Below are 12,297 nucleotides of genomic sequence, written 5' to 3' on the forward strand. Positions count from 1 at the left end.
ACACTCATGGACAAAAAAATTAGCGCACCAAGAGGGAGTCGTCAAAATGAAACGAATAAACGATATAACTATATATATATATGTATATATATATATCGATCTGAAAGGCGTGTTTCGTCTATAAATAAATACTTTCACCAACATTAATAAAAAAAAAAGCACAAGATAATAAAAAACTCTAATATTTTAGGGATTAGCACTGCGGTAACTTTTTTTTCACCCTTTCAACGTCTGAGTTTAGTCTTATAATCTACAGTTAAGTGCTTCAGGGTCCCACAAGTTATTTTAGAGAAAAGAAAGGTCAAATAACACTTTTTGGATTTTTTATATAATTTTATAAGCAAAATAATTTTTCTATCTCTTAAAAGTTCGCATTTTTTCCTATTTTGTAATTTGTTCAATAAAAAATAAGAAATCCTTATTAAATTTTGACTCTCGTTTCATTCCCCATACCTATGCTACATATTTTGTACGTCATAAAATATCTACTATACAAAAGTGGTTATTGGGCAAATCTACCGTTTCCGATGTTCGACGCATGCACAAAATTATTTTTGTAAAAAAATATTTAGTTAAATTGTTTATTGAAAATGTCTTTGTATCAAAGATATATATGTGAAATAAAGATTCCTTCACATTTATAAAAATACCTACTATAATTTCTAATTGCCCACGACGCCGAAATGCCTAATTATGTATCAAAACAAAAGCTATAACTATACTTTCAGCATTATAATTATGATATGTATTATTTATCTCTATATAATAGTTATATTTATATTTCATTAGTTACAAAAATATAGGCTCTATAATAACATGTTTATTTTGCAACACAAACACAAAATTTAACGATATTTTTATAATATAAACTAAATCTAAAGTATATGAGGCCTCTAAACTTTCAGGTTATAGATAAGTTTTGTATTTTCTTCAAAACAAATTTACTTTTGTTTTTAAAAAAATATACTGAAAACTGAAAGATAATATTTATTGTCAAATATTTATTTAAAAGCAATAAAAAATATTTTTTTTCATAAAATGTCAGAAAATAAAATTAGCATTATTAACAGGAAAAAAATTTTCATGAAAAAAAATTTCTTTTCGAAACTAGAATTTGAATAGTTTTTGCTGTATACTTTTTCGTATGAAATGTATTAAGAATTTAAATGCCAAATTTTTTTAACAAGTGTTTTTTATTCAAAAAAAGAAATATAAACTTAAAACATGTGTCATGGGAAGTCAAACAAATCATTTTCAACTTTCAAATAAGAGCTTAATATGAATGCGTAAGAAGAAAAAGTTTAAAATCTGAAAAAGTCAATATGGTTCACTAAAATATTTTAAATCATGGCAAAGGACAACTATTTTTTCTTTTCTTTCGCTATATAGCATTTCAATTCAGAGCTTTTTACTCATTCAATTAATATAGATAGAGTGATTTTTCTGAAAGAAATAAAAGCAACGAATTGTCTGTTTGCAGCCAGTAAAAAATTTTTGCAAAATTTCTATACTGTATGATAATATTTTAGACAATAATAATTATTAATTATATTTACTGTGATTGAAACTAAAATTTACGGAATTTAAATCCTTCATTTGATAATTTTTCAGTTCATATGTTTCAGCGGAAACTCTGATTTTAAAATTTATATTTCTTATAACCTCGCATTTTGTAAAAAATACAAAACTTAAAAGGAAATTTAGCCAAATAAATGGTTTTTATATCATGCTCTAAGTTGTCGTAATATAATACTGAACTTGACCGCATTTACTAAATTTTATCACATATTATAAAAAAAAAATACTGTTTTGTTAATTTTACGAAAGTCGTCCCCAAAGCATTTCGGCAAAATTAAAAGTTTTTTTGAGGTTCTCATAGAACCAGAAACTAGTTTTCACCACTCTGGTCGTTTTGATTTTACTTTTATCTCACTGTGAGAAACAAATCAAGCCTTCAAATTTCTGAAAATCGGAACTAAATTACAACTATTTTGCTAATTAATACAAATAGAAATACGCAATTTCAGGCTTACAATCTTAAAACTTAATTCTTCATTAATTAATCACTAACTTCCGAAATTAAATATGTTTTGCCTCTTATTTTCAAGGAATGACTGCAAAATTTCAGTGCAATCCAATTTTTTCGATAAAAATTATTTATTCTATCACCATAATGCATATTATTGAACCAGTAATTGCCGATATTAACTGTGTAAACCTTATACCGTAATTTTACAGTAATATTTAGTTACTTCGAGTAATTCTGGGATTTTACGGTAAGTATTACTGTAAAAATTACGGTATATCAAAAATTTTGTTCCATAACACGTTAAAACTGGATTTTATGGTAAAGGATTTTAAGCTGAAAAAAATTTATGGTATTTTTCCAAATATAGACTACGACTAAATAGAACAAGGAAATTTTTCTGAATTTTTGAAAAAAAAATGACAGTTTTTTTTTTTTTTTGCCTTACTGATTTACGAAATATCAGAACTGAAAATCGCATAAAAAGTTTGAACCCTCTCATGACTTTTTAAGAACAGGATGGTATAAAATTCAAAGAATCAAATGAGATTACTATCTCGTTCAAGTTAAAGAGAGACGAAGAAAAATTGTTTAAATTGTGGCCACTCTTCTTTCAGACAAACCCAAACATAGAAGGATTCAATGCCTTGTTAAAGACATTAATTAAACATGGATTAGCGATCAAACATTGAAACAATATCGTCAAAAGAAGATCATTTTACATAAAAATGTTATGAATTTCATAGCTCTTCCTGAGCATGTAAGACACGGAATTCTAATTTTTTTAAATTTGTCTTAATAAATAAATAAAAAGTATTGTAAATTGTTCATAAATAATAAAGTTGTTTCTTAAATAATATAAACTGATATTATAATCCTTTATTGCATTAAATTTTCTCTCATGTTGCCTTTCAGCAAAAAAAAGGAATTCAAGCATATCTCTCCACCGTCTTTCGTCAGCCAAATGTTCCTAATACCTGAAAATCACACAAAATCATATACTGAAAAATATTCCCATTGCGCTTTTTTTTACTTTAAAGTCTATGAAAAAACGCACTAGTTTGAAAAAATAACCGAATTAGAGATTTATAAAGACCAGAAAAAGAAGCGCACAAATCTGAAGAAAAAGCACAATTAAAGATTTAAAAAAAGCACAAATTTTAAAAAATAACCAAATTAGAAATTATAAAGATCCATTGTTAACTTTAAAAATTGAAATTGAATAAAGCTGATAAAATAAAGATGTTTTACCCCTTTATTTCAAAGTGGGAAAAGAGTTTTTTTTTTCATTTATTTTTAGGAAACGTAAGCACAACTTTCAAATTGTTCAACAAAAAAAATTTTTACCATAGAAAGCGACTAAATCAGACGTTTTAATATCAAAAGAAAATATAAGCTACACGGAGAAAATTATGGTCAAAACAACCATATACTATGTTTTTAATTATATGAAAACTCCAAAAAGCTTCTTAATTTTTACAGGAGTGATTTGGTTATAATTTTTGTAAAATTAGCAGCAAAATGTGATTTTATAATATATAATAAAATGTGTTAATTTTACCATTATACTTTTGAATGTGGTATAAAAATCATATATTTGGTTACATTTACTTTTCAGTTTTTTTATTTTTTATCAAATGGGTGGTAATAAAAACTAGAATTTTGTGAAACAAAGTTTCCGAAAAATTATTATCCATATGAATGGAAATATTACCAACTTGTAGATTAAAATACTGTATATTTTGGTTTTATTAACCAGAATTAGGATTTTTACCAGAAATGTCCTAACCATACAATACGGTAATTTTACCAAAAGTTTTTTTTCTCTGTTAAGTTTTTTGTATAAAAATATTGCTATTCAATATCAGTATCTTAAATTGATAAGACTATAAATGTTAAATAAAATCAAAAACATCAAATTACAAATCAAATTTATTATTCTATCATTACGTCATATTTTATTTCTTCAATTCCTTTGTAGTAACTAAATAATGTTTGTAATATATTCCATTGATTTTTCGATTCGTTTTATTTTTCCAAAGAGTTCTTTCTCGGTTATTGCTCTTGAAATTGCTTTTTGGAAAGCAGTTAGAAGCAATCATAAACCTAATACAATTTGAAAACTTAAAAGAAATCGATTATAATTTAATGGGAACATAAATTTAAAATTATCTTAATGTTTTCATAATCCTTCGATTTTTTTCCATAGAATGAATTCAAATATTCTTCGCTGCAAGAATTGTCCCAAATAAAAATAAGATTGATACTTAGTCCCAAAGAGTATAATATTTCGATTTTTCTTTCATGAAGTTTTCTTTTTTAGATGTGGTAGAATGGAAAAAACTATTACTTTAGCTATGCAATAAATTACGTTTTATCGCCAAGACGATCTAAGAAACTTTTTATGTGAAATTTTATTAGACTTCTATCTATATTTCTGAAGAAGTTCATTAAATAAATACTATGAAGTGGAAAGGGAGTTGATAAATCATTTGCTCCTTCATCTATATTGTCACAAAAGGAGAAAGTCATTATTCTATAATACTATAATATTGAAGTCTGTTTCTACCTGCATCTTTCGTATTAATTCAGCAATGTTGCAGCTTTAAAGAACACCAACCAATGATATTCCTCCACCTGATCTCTTAAAACTGTGCTTTACATTTATTTCACTTTTATGCCAAGTTCGAAAAAACTGTTTTTAGCTTCAGATATTTTTATTTCTGTTTTTAAAATCTATTTTTAGATTTGAAAACCATCTATTTTCATTTATTAAATCTTTATTTTTTAATCGTTCTCACCGTAAGCACAATACCATTTTCCCCCGTACAATTTTTGCTTTTGTAAAAGTATGGTACATACGGAAACGCTCATTTACAAGAATACTGATAAAGTATGGGCAAAATGTTTTTGTTCATAACTTTTTATTACTAGCTGAATACCCGTTCCTCGTATGATGTCAAAAAAAGCAAATAACGCTAGGGAACACATTTATTGTTGTTTTCATGCAAATACTTGATAGTGACTAATTCGCGTATAGGTATTACAATTCTTAAATTAGTTTTGTGCCGAAAGTTACAAACATTTTTAAAGGACATTTTTAGTCTATTTTATGTCAAAATGTGCAAGTTTAAAAACGTTATATATAACAGGGGTTTCTCATAAAGGTTGCAACAATCTTCTTGTTAAGTTAGGGTGCATCATCAGGATTAAAATTGCATAGATATCCAAGCCCAGAATATAATACGTGGCTAGGGGCACTTCTCTATTCCGACCTGTACAAAAGCACGTGAAAAAACGGTTCATATTAGGAAAGCGTCCATTTATGTGACCCTCTGTTTTGCGTGGTGTTTTTAAAATTACGCAAAAAATATCTTTCAACAAATTATATTATAACAATATATTTATATTTCGACAAAGAAAATAGGCTAAGAATGTCATTAAAAAAAACTAGAGCTTGCTGAACGAAACCAATTGCAGATTTGAAATCAGCGATTAAAAAAAGCATCGAATATCTGTTAAAAAATCTCATGCGAAAGAAGAAGAAAAAATTTCCTAGTGTTATGAACCAACACTGCGCAATAAATACACAAAACTGACAGTCATACATCGACAGAGTTAAACAAAAATTCAACAGAGTTCTGATAATTCCATTTTTTTATAATTATTATTACTTGTTGAACTTCCCGGTAAGACTTGACGTTTTTAAATGAGACAAAAACTTAGTTCAGATGCTCAAATCATCTAGATAAAGTTTATATTTAAGTATATGGTTCCAAAAAGTAATGCTATTGATCCTCGATTAACCGCGAAAATTGGGAAATGCTGCATCCCGGATAACGAATTAACCGAATAATCCAAAAAAAAAAGTCTTCCTGAAAGGAAAAAAATTCTACCAATACTTGATCCAAGAGTTCTCTTCTCTCCTGAATTGAATTCAAAATTACAAAGTAACGGAGTTGAAGATTGGTACGTGTAAATTGAAAAATTGGATCGGCTGAAATTAAATGCCTGATAATCCAACTTATGCATTTTTCAACATTATCTCTGCAGGTGGGCTTTCATCTTCTTGCTCCATGCAAAACATTAACGCTTCATGTATACTAATGCTTGATACATCACTACTCATGTTGCCTTGAACAGTTATTTCGCTCATATCATCCATATCTTTGTTTGAGTGTGTATTAAGTCAATAGCAATTTCATCGTTAACCAATAACCTCATGTGTACGAATGCGTGATTCAGTACTACTCAGTTTTTCTCCATGAGCAGTTATTTGGCGCATACCAAATTATTTTAGCCAATTACAATTTCGACAACAAAAAAAGGAAAAACACAAATATATTTTATCTCACTCTTTTGCGAAGAATTAATTAATAGAAGTTTGCTTTTCATTTACTTTTCGACGAATTTTAATACACAGATTCTTTTAACAATATTAGTTCTGCAGATGTGCTTTCATCTTCTTACTCCATGCAAAACATTAATGACTCATGTTTTCTAATACACGATGCATCACTACAGAGTGTTTCGCCTTGAACAAATATTTAGCTCAAACACATCTTTGTTTAAGTCTTGTTAACCAATAGCAATTTCGAAAAAAAAATATTTTATTTTACTGTTTTGCGAAGAAGGAATTAATAGAAGTTTGTTTTTCCTTCACTTTTCGAAGAATTTTACGACGCAGATTTTTCAGCATCATTAATTTTGTTACATCACATCTGGTTCTATTTTACAGGTGTGCTTCCATCTTCTTGTTCCATGTAAAGCATTAACCCCTTATGTGTACTAATGCGTAATGCATCATTACTGTTTTTTGCTTTGGACGGTTATTTAACGTATAAAATATCTTTGTTTGAGTTTAGAAAGCAAATTTCAATTTCAAAAGTGTAATTTAAAAACTAACTAATCACGTGGTTTTAAAATGGCTTTAAATATGTTAGAATAGTACTGTTAGCACTGTTAGAATTTTCATTCTAAAATTACGGTACAATTATTGACTGCTGTATGTCCATCCATCAACCGTAAAGTCTACTACTTGGAACATATCTTAATCTTTATGGTAACAATTTAGAACTGGTATGATAAAAAAAAGTTGTGAATACAAAATTATACAATTTGTTTACCTTTTGTATTCCGTATGGTTCTAAATCCGTAAAGATGATATTCTTCTGGCTATGCTTATTTATAGGCTTTTCGTTAGGTAATGGACGTATTAATTAGTTTGCGGTTGAGTTGTGTTTTGTCAAATTAACCATTGAATGTCATTTAATTAGTTTATCTAGTAATTCCATCCATCGTGAGAAATGGGAAATGCTAAATTTTTTTGTGTTACGCTGGGTTCGAACCAATGTTCAGCCGGTCATGAGATTCACAGATTTGCCCACTCGGATATACTATGCACGCAGGAGCAAGGAATTAAGTGGCTTCATAAGAAGTTGGAACTAATAAATTTCTGAATGCTTAGCCGTATTAACACTAAACATGACATAACCAGTCAAAAGACTGATTATAGTATGTTGTATTGCATTGTACGTAAAGTGTTGGTATCTATATTATGTAAAACGCTAATACGTACGTATGTATGAATGTATCAATAAAACCGATGATATTTCTTTTCTCGCGCTGGCAACAGTTTTCATTTTTAATTGATTGGATTCGGCGCGCAAGAGCACGTAGTGAGCAACCAGATAACAATAACCAGAGTGAGCATTATCAGGTTGTTCAATTCAGATTCATGCACTAAAAACATGACAATATTTAATTTAAACTCAATTAGGAATTAATTAATTAATTGAAGTGAGAATGCTTTAAAAGGCCGCTGTTGAATTGATATTTTTCTACTGGGAGCTACCTAAACGTCTAAAAAACGTTTAAGTGTTTGTATTGAATGCATTGAATTTTTTTATATTTCGCGTTTATTTATGCATTGAATTTTCACGCTTTAAAATGCAGAATATTAGTGAAGCAATATTTGATAATTTATTTTGCTAATATGTTTCTTATTTAGCTAATGTTTTGATTTTTTCACCATGTACAATCTAAATAGCTAATATACTTTTTTAAAAGCCAATAAGAACATTGGTAGAATTCTTCTACATAAGTACAATACTATGTCTTTGATGATAAAATACTATGTCTTTGATGATAATATATTATGTCTTTGTGCTAGAACATAATGTTCATTGGCGAGGGAGCGCAGCGAGCCATGGTTCACGGCGTGAACCACATAGGATTGCGTAGCAATTCTCGGGGGTTGGCGAGCGTTAGCGAGCAGGGGGCGGAGCCTCCTAGTTCTTAGTGTTAAGGGAAATCAGTCAATAAATGATTTTCTCCCCAGTTAGTTTGAATACCTTCTCTTTTATGATTAATTGACTGTTTTGGCTGATTAAATTAAAATAATAATTAAATAAATTCTGTTTTAATACTTTTTCTCTGAGAAATTTCTAAAATTGAAAATCTGTGACATGCCAGCAATTTTTTTCCTCCAACTTATCTTAAAAAATAATAATTAACATTATTCTAAAACCGTTATATTATTATTCAAAAATCAAAAATTCTGGCAAATACTTTTGCCTTATTAAACTGAAACTTTACACATGAGTTAATATGATTGAAGAAAACAAGTTTAGGATGCGGGTTACAATAAAAGATTTTTTGACCTAAACTGAGGAACATCTTAATTTAATTATCACTTATGTTTCAATTCGAAACGCAATACGTTTTACATACATACTTTTCAGTAAGTTTCCCTGATTTTTCAGCACTTTATTTTCATTCAATCGAAATCGCAAGTCGGGTAATTTAATATTTGATGACGTTATTTTCTGTCATTTTTACATTCAATAGCTTTTAAAAACAATTCTAAACTCTTTTATTTATACTTTTCAGCACATTGTATCTGAGTATTCTCCCATTCGTCTTGATTTTTTCATTCGACATAATTTTTTATTTCGTAAATAATCAATAACATATGAATAATGTATAATTTAGTAAACTTTTTGTCTCGTCGTAATTGGGTCTCCTTTTATATTATACTTTTTCATCCGCTTTTTCACATCATAAATATTCAATGGTTAATGAATTATTTATGACATTATTTCCAGCGCTAATTTTAGAGCCTCCAGAAATTATAAACTATGACAGGGATTTCAGATTTTTTTCACTTGAACCACATTTTGTTGACGTACATGCTTTAATTTTACTTATTTAAAAAAAACACATAGCAAAAAAAATGCCTTTTACTCCCTATATCTGGTTAGCTAAAACATTCGTTGACTAAATAATGTTTTATAATTAAACAAGTAATCTTTAAAATTATATTATAAAATTATTTTTTTGCTTAATGAATTGATATAAATAAAAATCCTATCTTAATATTAGATATTTGAAATCTTTGGCTCATAATAATTAAAAAGCATAAGTTTTACGATTATTTAAATTGCTATTAAACTTCTTTATTAAAAGAAATGTATTTTTAATATTTGTGATGATGGAAAATCGTAAGTGATTTGAAAAGCTGAAATATCTAGAAATTTCTGAATCTATGTTAAATAAGAATAGTTTTTATAACATATGTGATCACTTTTCCACTAAGGCTAACAGATACATTACAATTAAGGCTCCTTGTACCCTTTACTAACTAGTCTATAATTTTGCGGCTTGGCGTTGTTATGTGGTACGTTATAACAATATACCTGACTTAAATTCAAATAAATCCCCATATTTCAGAAGAAAATGCAAATAATTTCTTTTTCATTGTAATTATATTTTTTAGCTATTTTGACCTCTATAAAGTATTTCCTTAAAGTTCAACCATAAATTTTGAAAAAACATCATTTTTAAAAGATAAAAATGACTTAGGGAAAAAAATGTCTGAAGTAACGTGGCGTGTAAGTTGTCCTAATTGTCGGGGTATTAGTAATCATGAACCAATTTTACAGTAAATTGTGATTTTAATGGAAAAATTATTTAACGGAGATTACGATTTTAAAAACTGTAATTTTAGAAGCGAAATTCCTATGCATTCCCTTACAACTAATGAAGTGCTAAGTATAAATGTATTTCGCATTTTTTTAAATTTGATAATAAATTTCAAAAAATGAAATAAAATGAGATTTTTAAACTGTTTGCCTCAACCAACATCACAATAGACCACAACATCAACAAAACATTTCAGAAGTTATTTAAAGACTTAATAAGAAAAGAGTCTCACCTCTTAATTGTATATGACAACTTGCCACCCTTGATATCTTCCGTAAGTATTCCTGGTTCACAGAGTCAAGACGGCTGCATTTCTATCGAAAAAAGCCCTGCGAAAAATTCGAAAATAAAAAGAAATTTAAAATAAAAATTTTAAGTTCGATAACAAAAAACAGTTAACAGATAAAAGATGGCACCAACAGTCTATTTCATTTTATTTCCAATAAGCGATGGATGATAATTACTTAGCTATTATTCATAGAAAATGCTGGAGAAAGTACCCATTCTAGAAGTTCAAAAATATTATTGAGAAAGAGTGAGTGGCTCAGCTCTCGCCTCTCAATGAGGTGATTCGGGCTCGAATCCTAGCAATGTCTGGGCGATACGGATTCCGCACCCGACTCGCATCAAAAGCACTGCTGAAATAAAATGTCCTCAGTGTTATACGGATTATGGGTAAAAGTCACGTCAGGCTAACCACGGGAGGTTTGTGTAGTTTTCCTCTTCATCTAACGCAAATGAGGATTAGTTTCATTAAAATTTGCCTCCACAAAGGCAAATTTCTCCCATTATTCAATCCAGGAGCTCCCCTGTCCTCTGGATTGGGTTCAAAATTAGAAGAGATTGAGTAGAACATTGATAGTCGTAAACTCAAATATTGGGTCGGCTGTCCAGCGGTGGTGGTTATAAGGTAAAATATTATTGGAGAAATTATAACTTTATAACTTTTCTTTATTTTTCTTATAATTTAGTTTTTTTTAATCTGAAGTTTGAAAAGTCAAAAATAATCAAAACTAAATTTCTAGGATTTAAAGATCTTGAAATTAAAATTTCTTGTAATATTTAATATTTGAAAATTTTTTTGAATATTTTATATTACTAAAAACACATCCTTGAATATATTGTCTTATGCTATAAAAAATTAAGATTCTGTGGGAAGGTAAAAGGGAAAAAAAGTGTAAAAGAAATGAGAAAAGATGAAATAAAAAAAATTATGTTAGAGCCAATTAATGCAAGTTAAAATATATTTATTTTTTAAATTTTATTGTATAACCGACATTGAGCAGCCAGACCAATTCTGATTTTACGACTATTAAAGTTCACCTCCTTGACGTGGTAATTTTAGACCCAACCCAGAAAGCAAAGGAACTCCTGGATGAAACATTGGGATAAACTTGCCTTCCTGGGGGGCTTTTTGATGAAACTACAAAGCAATTCTATTACATGGAGATTAGAACTATTATGTTTCTTCAAAATAATTATATCTAAGTTGAACTTTGATCTATTTTTTTTGTAGTGTTTAAGTGAAATAAAATTCAGTTTGCCTAAGTAAAAATACTAACATTTGAAAACAAAGAAAATTGTACACCAAAAAAAATTAAACAAATTGAATGGTGCAAAAGAAGCAGGAAGGCTTGATATTGGCAAAATTACGTTAAATGAATAACTCAATCTGTCATTGTATAAATGATCAAATTAAGTATGAGAAATCAATTTCATTTCCTAAGAAGTAGACTCAAGCTTTCTTCTTTCATTTTGTTATTACAAATTTACAGAAAATTAGTTATTTACTATAAGCTTTAAGAAACCAATGGCCATGCATTGTTCGACAATACTATTTTAATGCAGTTTTCATTTTAAACAAAATTTAAGAAATGATTGGCTCGTAGCAAAAGATATAATACCTACTATCAATATACTCATATAAGCTCAGCTAAAATGCGGCTTGAATATCTTTCACATAAAACTTATAATAACTTGCGTATCGCTTGGAGAAAGTAAGTCACTTTTGCTCTTCTTTCAACATTAAAACTTGTTTTGTTTGTTTCTTTTTTATTTCATGAGGATTTGAGCCTGCAAAATCTTTCAATCAATACTGATGGCATTAAATAAAATGAATTTCACGTTGACAACACTGTAACATCTAGTAATCTTAAGGAAAGTCGTTGTCATTTTTTACCTTTATTGCTCTATCAGCATATAAGAACAACAGAACAACTAACACACTCGTAGTTTTTTTTCTATCCATTGTCACTGGAAAGTAGATGACGTTATTTTCTGTCATTTTT

This window comes from Parasteatoda tepidariorum, chromosome 7 (assembly GCF_043381705.1).
Source record: "Parasteatoda tepidariorum isolate YZ-2023 chromosome 7, CAS_Ptep_4.0, whole genome shotgun sequence".
Taxonomy (NCBI): Eukaryota; Metazoa; Arthropoda; class Arachnida; order Araneae; family Theridiidae; genus Parasteatoda; species Parasteatoda tepidariorum.